The sequence below is a fragment of the Limulus polyphemus genome, unplaced genomic scaffold (genome assembly GCF_000517525.1).
Source record: "Limulus polyphemus unplaced genomic scaffold, Limulus_polyphemus-2.1.2 Scaffold97, whole genome shotgun sequence".
Classification (NCBI taxonomy): domain Eukaryota; kingdom Metazoa; phylum Arthropoda; class Merostomata; order Xiphosura; family Limulidae; genus Limulus; species Limulus polyphemus.
Window position 1 is genome coordinate 1067413 of NW_013665707.1, and position 10674 is coordinate 1078086.

At 33.7% G+C, this 10674-nt stretch overlaps 1 protein-coding gene across 3 annotated transcripts in view; it reads left to right on the forward strand.

Annotated features, from left to right (window-relative positions):
* Positions 1-2068: 2068 nt before the first annotated feature.
* LOC106469581 (putative fatty acyl-CoA reductase CG5065) overlaps positions 2069-10674 on the forward strand; it is a 106290-nt gene continuing 97684 nt past the window's right edge. For 2 of the 3 annotated variants that reach the window (XM_022398898.1, XM_013930087.2), the window contains exon 1: positions 2069-2111. The gene's annotated coding sequence lies outside the window, so the exon portion shown is untranslated. The remainder of the gene's footprint in view (positions 2112-10674) is intronic. The other variant, XM_022398909.1, reaches the window with a different exon arrangement.

A 10674-nucleotide genomic window follows, 5' to 3' on the forward strand; every position in this document is an offset into this window, starting at 1 on the left:
TAGGGACGGCTAGCGCAGACAGCCCTCGTGTAGCTTTGCGCGAAATTCCAAAAACAAACAATCGTCATGTCTGTGTTCCCAACTTCTAATATGCTGATTGTATGTGTTTATTCTTTTAGTATCAGCGTTTTCAATCTATTTTAAAAATGCACTAAATTTTAATTCAAATATAGTTTTCTTTCCATCATCTTATTGCAACTACAATTTCTTTCCGCCGCTTACGACCGGCCTTTGTTCCATAAGTCGTCCTATTATTGTTAACAAAATGTTTACTTTTGTTCATGTTCATATCGTGTCTTGTCTCTTCCATTTCATCGTCGACAAACCACAACACCTGTTTTTCTAGATACTAGATCGTGAGACATTGTTTGTTGCGGAAATCAAACATCTCTGTATGTACTCTACTTATTTCGAACCATGGAATGCCACATCAAAATGTTTTTCTTGTAAGAAGAGTGTATAATAAATAGTATTTAGACTAAATTTTGTCTGTTTAAGATTCTGTCTAATGGATGATTTTAGCTTATTAAGCTAGGATTTACAATACTCCTAGTCTTTATCAAACAAATTCGTGATAATGTTTGGTCGTCAATGGTGATATACATAGTACACAAAATAAATGTTAAAGAGCAGGCTTAACTGAAACTGTTTAACTAATACCAAATGCTAGTGTTTTCAAGTGACATTTGTTTCTGGTACGGTTGCTTTATAGTAACATTAGTGACTGTCAAACTTCATATCTTCCAAGTTAGAAAAAATATTAACTTTACAGAACCATAATAGTGTATTATCGGGATCAATATTGTTTGGTTTAAATACTAGCTTCATCGAGAAATATCGAATTACCTCAATTTATTATTCATTTAATAACCTGTTATTAATTAAATATTAGAACTTAACGATTAATAAGTAGAAACCAGCAACAACTAAAGAAATAGAAAGAAAGAATACTAACGTCCAAACAAAGAAGTAAGTTACAGGATGAAAGGATACATGGTACGCGTTATACTGTGTATGAATTGATATACAGGGTGGGCCAAAAGTAGGGTTACAGTTACTCTATTATTTGTTTCTCCTTCACAATCACGTTTTAAATATACATGTAAATCATAGAAAATAATGCTGAAACCTTATTTTGTACTACTTACTCATGTTTTAAAAATTTTATAAATTTGTTTTTTATTTACAGGAACCCTGAACTATTGAACAATGTCAAACAATTACAATACAGAGCAAATAAAGTGGATACTAAAGCATTATTGGAAGTTGGAAAATGTCGAGCATGTGCGCACAACTTGGCAAGAAGCCTATCATACTCCTCCACCTTCACGCAAGGCAATTTATCGCATAAGGGATAAATTTGAAACTCTAGGTTCAGTGTGTAATTCTCCAAAAGCTGGACGTCCTAAGACTTCCATGACTGAGGAAAATAAGATGTTGGTGGCTATGACATTTGTGAACAGTCCAAGGAAGTCCACACGACGTGCTTCGCAACAACTTTCAATACCAAGAACATCACTGCGACGCCTAATGGATAAGTTGAAATTAAAACCTTACCGTCCACGACTGGTACATGGTCTTTTAGAGGACGACCCAGATTGCCTGCTGCAATTCTGCGAATCGATTGAAGGTGGACACTTTGAGCACTTGAGAGATTAAATGTTTAATGTAAAATGTCTAATATGTAAATATTATGTATGTAAATAAATGTCTAAATTTCTAATAAAGGAAAAATGTTTAAGTGTTAACTGTAACCCTAGTTTTGGCCCACCCTGTATAAACCAATTTAAGATTGTGCGAAAAATACTGTTAAATGTTACTAGTGAATTTTGGTTAATATAACTACGATTTTTGATGGCTTCCAGAAAGTAAAGAAATGTGTTTGACATACATCTTGAATTTATGTGAGCTGAGTTTTCTATGAACTTCTCTTGCGTTTTTCTTGATTTCGAGAGATGTTCAGTTTCACTCCAAGTCCTTCATCATGATATAATAAAGTTTTGCTTATTGAATATAATAGTTGTCAAATGGGGCAGCGACGTCTACAGGAGAAAATTATACAACAGGGCTGAGCTTTAGATGACTAATGTTAGAGCGCTGGAGACTAACCGGTAAGTAACGTTATATGACCTTGAAGTATATATCAATGAACGCGTTTAACTTTTCATTAATAGAAACTAGTTTGTAATTCTACTGGGTATGAGCCCAGCGGTAATTTCGAAACAAATCAAGCTTAGTAAGAGATTTAATTCCATTCAAGAAACAGCTGTTAATGTCGTAATATTAAGTTAACCGGCAGTAGGCTTAGGATTGCAAATATGAGTTTGTATTATTATGCATATGGTGTCTAAGATTTAATATGGTGCATTAGTACTGTTATTAATATTAGTTGGTGCTGCGTTTGGCTTGAAGATGTACTTTGTAGATAATCAAATCAAGAAAGCCAACTCACTTGAATAAATTATTAAACCTATAATGTATATGTAAAAAAACAGTACTTCTCCACACACCACGATTATAATTTATAAAGTATATATTTGTAAAAGTATAATTTATTTTTAACTAAAGAGTTCTAGATTTACGAGGATTGAAAAACAATAGCGTATTTGAAAAGTTAATATTTTGAAAATAAAATATGAAGCTATAAGTGAGAATAAATTATTTTGTATTATGCATAACAGTGTCATGAAACTGTTATTGTAATGTATAAATAACATTACGTACATAGATAAGTAGTCATTTCATTTTGTGTATGCCTACTCGAAAGCATTTGAATATGTGAAAGAAGTTTCGCCAACTAACTACAGTATTTTGGTTAAGCTTAGTCGAGGCTAAATTGAATTTAAACACATGGGCTACTACATAGGATTAAATTTTGGCAGGGAATAGGATTTCTTCGGATGTTGTGAAGGCAGTAAATTTAAGCGAATATAAGAGAAAGCTTGATAAATATATGAATGATAAGGGCTGGCTTTAAGTTGTTTTTTTATTATTTAATTATTAATAGTTTTAGTTTAGAGGATGGAACAGCTAAGGTGGACCAATAGGTCTCATGTTATCCTAAAATATTACGTTATGTTAAATATTTCTTTAGTGTGAATTTGTGAAAGATAATATACCAAAATTATCGAATTTTAAAATTGTGCATCAATATACATGCCTTAGACGTAATTCTAGATGTAATAAAGGTTCTATAATGAGTATCAAATTATCCAGAATTAGAGAACCCTAATAACAAAATCGAGAAACCAAAGAAGTATAAAATAGTAAGTTTTCACGAAGTAATTTTGTAATTACATGTTAGAAGTCATGACTATGGCTGGATAGTGCCTTAACAACGCTGTCAACTCGGCCTTTGAAAGGTCACATTTTACAGAAGATCGCAAATAGAAACCCTCTCTCTGCCCAATTTTCTACCGTAGCAGCCACACCCTCTTCAAGGCAAAAATATACTTCGCAACTCAACTTGATACGTAACAGATAATATCAAATCTCCTGATGTGTTAACTGTATTAGCTTAGCCTGAGTATATCTATGGTTACAGCTAATTTATTTCCTAGACATCTTAATAACTTGTTTTTCTTTTAGCTTCTAAGTTTCAGGTTCCAGCTTGGGTACGGGTTGGTTTTTCTAGAGGTATTCCCTTTCCTCCTTTTGCATCCATTTGTTTGGTACTGGATCTACTGATCCCCGTCGACTACAGTTGTGCAACACGCCCCTGCTCTTCCTCTGCTAGGCTTTACGTTTGTTTACACATGTGAACACGGAGAGTTATATTTTTAATTATATACATATATTTATTTATTTAATTTCTGCATTGTTATGGATACTTGATCGATGATCAAACCTGCATGTGCTTTTCTCTTCCTCTTGTTGGTGCTGTAATATATTTTGCCCCTCCCCTCCAGTGGTTCAAAGAACCTGCAACGCCAAAAACCGGGTTTCGATACCCGTGGTGGACACACCACAGATAGCCTCTTGTGTAGCTTTGTTCTTACTTACAAAGAAACAAAGTAATATATTTTATACCACGAGTTGATAAAAAGAAATTGCTTAATTTTCGAATATCATGAGTATTAAATTCCCAATACCTTCTAAAGTGAAGAAGATTTGATAGGTCAGAAGTTCAGCCAATAACGGGTTAAATGTTGGTCGTGACTTAATTTCCTTTCTTAGGAAGAGGAGGGGTAAATTAGTACAAGCTAAGTATAATTCAAATAAAAATATTCTAGGAACTTATGGATGAAGGCAAAAGAAAAAAAAAGGAATATGTTATGTGCACCATATCCAGTGCCGATGAGGACTTTCGACTAATGACAGGGCTCATCAGGCCGACTGGGATACGGTAAACATAGTAGTGATCTAGGCACAATTTATACCATCAATTACGTGAACAACAACTGTTATGATGTGGACTAGATTAAGTAAGTGAAGTGTAATTATTATCAATATTATTTAAATCAAACACAAATCAGAATGACGGTAATACCAGCACATTTTAAACCACGCTAATATGCGTTCAAACTGCAACCTTTACAGAAAAAGTCGTTCATCAGAAATCTATAAATTTAAGCATATTTATTTATAGGAACTAAAGATATTCTCAGCAGAAGTAACGAAAATATCAAAAGCATCATTCTTCCTTTTGTCTGAAGCCAGTGATTAGTGGTTTCACCATATTAAGATAAATTAGTAATTCTACGAATATTGAAATTCTATCAAGTCGACCACATTCTTTACCACTACTAATGAGAACTCTGTTTGTCACGATTTCCTTGAATATAGTATTGTCTATAGATATATATTCTTGCATAATACTTAACTTGCATTACTAAATTGATGTAATCATTTATGCATAAAAAACAACAAACAAACCTGAAATAGTACACTGACACAAATAACTAAAACAAATTATAGGGGTCGTAGAAAAATGCAAAGGGCTGATTTAAGACTGGTAAATACGACAATAGTGCCCCAAAAGCGTTGGATATGACCAAAAAAGAATTTGACAAATCATTTATTTTATACATGTAAAATACATAGGCATCTTCAGCAGTTATTAGTGGGATTAACTTTGTAGTGTTATTTTTGTTTATATTTTTATATGATTCATATGTTATTAAAAATGCCGTAACCAACAAGCTGTGTGGTGCATAAATAATTTTAAAAATATGTTTAAAAACAGGCAGGGTCCTGGCGGTACTTTCAGAGTTAAACTAAATATAACAATTCCATTCAAAATCCTCTTACCTAAGTGGACCGGGCGTGGCCTTGTGGTTAGTGTGTCCAGGCTGTGAATCTGTTGGTTCATGGTCCGCATTTTGTTGTTACATAGATCTAATCCACAAATTGGGGTCATGGGTTTGCTACAAGAGTGGCGCAAATCCCATTATTTGGTCAATCAATATTGGTAAAGAGTTATTGGTGAATGTTGTCGACTTCTTGCCTTCCCTGTAGTCTATCAATTCAACCTTAGGGATTTCTATCCACAAATAGCCGTTGTGAAGAAGCTTTACGCAAAAATTGTAAACAAACATTGGCATAAGAGGAATGTTTTCGTAATGTTGTGCCATCTGGCGTCACATAGTTGATGCACAAAATTAATATTTTTGTGATACATTCAGATTATTAGACATGGTGGAGAAAATGGTAGTTCATAATAAAAGGTACAGTGAATATATTTCCTTTCAGAGAAGCAGAGTCGTTACATAAGTTGTTGTTTACTTAATGATCGATAACATAATTGACAAAAATGGAATTTTATCAATAAATCGAGTATTTTACTTTCTGCTCTGTGGAATACGGTTCATTCTTGCCGAAACTTCTAAATAATAGCATAAAAAACAAAACAAAAAACGCTGCGTTTCTCTTTCTTTATATGTCATATTTCAGTGTAAAATTTCAAGAATACTAAAGTCTTTTTTTCTGTTTTATAGTAATCATTATTTCATATAAAAATGAAGCAACTTATTTCTTTATGAATTATATGTATAGTTTTTCTTAATACAAAATTCCTAATGGAATATATTTCGGTATTTTGTTTTCCTGCGATGTTACGACAAGATTTTTCAATTTAAACTCGCAGAATCTTTATGAGAATTTTAAATGTCCAAATGAAACAATATAGGCGAACATATTGCCTAGGAAAAAGATGTGTATATATTTTTAACAAAACTATTTTGTTCCTCCAATCAAGAATGGCTTAAGATGATCTTATAATGTATTTTGTTTTATACAAGACGTTCTTGTGACCACGAACTTTAGAAAACTAGGTAATTTTCAACATTATTGACGATTAAAATTATAAACGTTGTTGTACGGAAGCTTATCTGTAGTATAATTTTACTTATGTTTGCATATTGCTTCTAGTCCTACGTATTTCGGACATCAGGAAGTATACCGGCTACAGGCTAGGTTGGTTATCGTTATTCGATGGCATTTTCACTACACGAGACTGTGCCTGTGTACCAGGAAGTTGGGATTTGATAAATGGTTTTTGGGAGACAAATATTTCGCGATAGTCACTAGATGGCAGCATATGAAACTTTTACTAACCAAACCAGAAGTGCTGTAAAGTATTTTTTAAACCGCGGTTAGGGACACCAAGTGTGATTATTTTTAATTAGAAGATTTAAAAAAAAGTCAATATTATGACAAGCACGAATTTTTGTGCGCCAGAAGGTACTGACTGGCATTATTATGCCATATTTCAATGTAAAATTATAATATATGACTTACTCTCGAGGTAAGAGAAGGGCGTAATCCCAAGATCTCAATCAGCAAAGCTGAGCGAAGTGCCTTGGGAACTGAATAGAGGAGTGTTGTAGGCTACGCTCATTTTGAAGAATATCAAATTCTACGAAATTCTGAGCAAAATGTAATATATATATATATTTCAATGATTTTATTCAAAGTATATCCATCCATATTCTAAGTATGCGAATATTATTTGGTATAAAATTGCACGAGTCCTACAAAGTCCTCCCTCTTATCTTCACTTGCTAGTAATATTCAAGATTGTTTTAAGACTATCTAATTAGGCTATAGCAAACTGGGATGTATGAACTCGCATATAAAATTTTATATAACTTCACGTAAAAGAAAGTCAAGAATATAAGTGATTCTGTTTGTCTCTTACCTTCTTACGTTTCTATATAAAACAGTGTAAATCTGGACATAATAATAAGAATACAAATATAAAGAGCAAAGTAGGAAACTTATTAAACTGCCATTTTTCTCAATCTCTTCTGCTTCTAGCGTGATCTAACAAAACTAACTAAGAAGGGTGGTCTGTTATTTCGTACATAAGGATAAATATATTCGTCAAAAACGTTACAATTTGTCAATACCGTTACAACTCACCCCACCTTCTCAAAAAGAAATTATTTCAGTTCGTTAAATATGACTGCACTAAAGTGACAATGGCATTATGTAACTATGAAATTTTAACTGGAACTGTCATAACTTATCAGTTGCGAACCAACCAAAATGTCAGCCGGTGGGCCAGCGGTAATTTTACAGACATGCAATGCTTAAATCCGGAGTTCGATCCCTGCGGTGGACTCGGCAGGTTGTTCATTGTTTCAGATTGTTATACCAATCTTAGGTTTTCGTTCTAAGTATTCAATATTTCAAGGCTCTTCAAAAACAGCATTGGCAATATTAACACACTCTTCATCTCAGTAGTTTTGGCCATACTTAAAGGTGTTAAACTATCATTCATAATTTTCTCTGATCAGTGCTTGAATTTGGGAGGAACGGAAGGTGACACCATTCCATTGTTAAAATAAATATCAATTTCATCGAAACCATGAGCACATTTCGAAGCTGAGACTTTTTTGGCTGAGTTAGGCTTTAAGGCACATGTGTACAGTTACAATCTACTCATTCTTTCTCCATCAACCAGTAGGAAGTAGGTTTATAGTTTACTCTTAATTTCGATCTAGTATATTTTTATGTATGAAAGTACCGGTATAGTGTATATTTCTTCAAATTATATTTATAGAGTTCTTGTTAATTGCTTACAATTCGAAGATATATTGTACACTATTTGTAACAGGGTTATGTTCAGATTGTGATGGCGTCATGTTCATATCTATACGTGGATCTTCTTTGAGATTCTGACAGTTTCTCCTGTAAACTCTTACTCTTTGTTCTCACTTGATAAGATCTATAATCCATTTCTCTGGCCTTCACCTACTCTTTGCTTCTGTCCATGGGCTGATTTCTGATAACACCTCCATCCTTTAATATTTGTAGCTCTTTAAATGATCTGTAGCAATAATATGCATGTTTTCCATTTATATCCGGAAAATTCTTTTGGAAAACTTTCATTATATGTGGCTCAAGAAGTATGGATGAGGTTGGTAAACGTGTCTTAGTCCGATGGCCAAACAATCTCTGCATAAGCAAACATTGAACTTTTTCAGTTGTTGTATTTCTCCCATCGAGGGGACCAAAGTAGGCATCTGTTGTATCTATTACTGTCTTTCGCATCATACATTTGATGTTTACAGAGAATTTTCTGTCTTGTCACTTGACTGTGCACAAAATGGTGAACTTTCATATGTCCAAACTCATAAAGAGTCCTGAACGATTTCAATTCTTAGCTGTTGTAACCTTTAATTTTGGAATGACTTACTCCAATTTTTTTCCCTGTAGTTTATCAATTTAAAAGTAATCAATATAATAATTCACTTTTATCAAATAACTACCAACTACTTACCTTGTACGTCTGGCAGACATCACACTTGCTTACAAGCTCTTTGATATCACAAATCATGTTGGACCAATAAATAGTCTCATGTGCTCATGTTAAACATCCTTGAACGCCAGTGTGATCAGGGTGCACTCATAAAATCATGTCATCACGCAAACTATGTGGAGTGATTGTAACCAGGGTGAACTCGTGAAATCATGTCATCTGTGTGTAGTGATGATGACCAGGGTGAACTCGTGAGATCATGTCATTTGTGTGGAGTGATGGTGACCAGGGTGAACTTGTGAAATCATGTCATCTGTGTGGAGTGATGATGACCAGGGTGAACTTGTGAAATCATGTCATCTGTGTGGAGTGATGATGACCAGGATGAACTCATGAAATTCATCTGTGTGGAGTGATTACACATCTTCATTTTGAACTGACAATGCTTTGCTGAAAGGAAAACATAACTGAAATTCCTGTAGGTAGTAGTTATTCCTTTTTGTCAGGCCATCCCTTAAGGATGAGAGATTTTAACTTATCTATAAACATGTTTTCTGTAGGAAGATATTTATATCAGTTTTAAGGTTCCCTCTCTCACAGACATATTTCTTAACATGCTTACTGCATCAGTCTTTTTCTCTCTGCACACAAACAATTGTTAGTGAAGACAATATATTAATCTATTTTTTGGTGTGGAGAGCGATTTGGGTATTGTCTATCTAGTGTATCGTCTAGGTGCATCGCGGAGCCTTTTTTGTAAATAACCTCATAATCAGAGTAATATAGTCTCAATAGCATGCGCTGCAACCTTTTAAGAACATTAAAGTAAAATTTTCTTATACATCACCTGTAGTGGTTTATTGTCTGTTTCTATAGTTACATATGAGTTATAGACATACTTTCCAGACCTTTCCATCCCACAAGAGACCAAGTAACTTTTTCAATTTGAGCATATTTCGTTGATGTTGAAATGGGCGACTATAAAAAATATTTGAAAAAGATGGACTACATTATAGTTATGGTCAACAATTACTTCTTCATCTGTAGGATGACAACGTCACAGATAACGCTTTATTGTTTACCAGGTATCTTTCTTCCTCTTGTGAACATGTCCTTATACTGACTTTCAATTATGTGTAGTCATTTTACGTGTCCTCTTTCTTTGTATCTTTGTGTCCATTATTGGCTGTAGTGTCAAAATCGTCATTTGACCCACATAATATATGTTAAATATCAACTGTGATGAGTTACAGCTCTACAACCTAATATCGCTTTTACAATTTCATACACAACAAATGCAACACTGTATTTCTGGTTGGTTTGGGATTCATAATTCTTATCTTTCCAGCAGGTCTGATCTCACCTCTATTAAACATAACGGGAGTGGCTAATGTCTTGCCGAGTTCTTTCAGTTCTATATCGCCATCCAGATCATTGTATATTTTTAAGCAGCACAGTTGCAATTGAACCACAATCTAATTTAAACTTAATATGTTGTTTCCTTACATTCATGAATGCATGAATTTTCTTTTCATACATGTGATTTTCGACAGTTTACTTATTCCATTGTAAGTACAAACTCTTCATCACCCGAAGACTGTTTAATCATTGTATTTACAATTTTCTTTTCATGTTTCTAGACTTATCAATAATAACATCACACTTGGAAATTATTAGATCCACCACACCTTTTATAACTTCTTTTCCAAGTAGGACAAAGTTTCTTTTTTTTTCTTTTTCTCTGATGCTTCTATCCACAAAACTTGCAGTTAAACAGTTTCTCTTTATATTCTGCCCACTATTCAAGGACTGACAAAAAATAACAGCAAGTGGCTCACCTATCCAATCTTTAACCTCCTTCAAAACCCCCTTAGGGAAATATTATCTGGCCCAGGAACCTTATCATTCTTTGAACTTCCCAATTTTTCTTAACCAGCTCAGAATTAATGCAGTCATCTTGGTCGATCTTG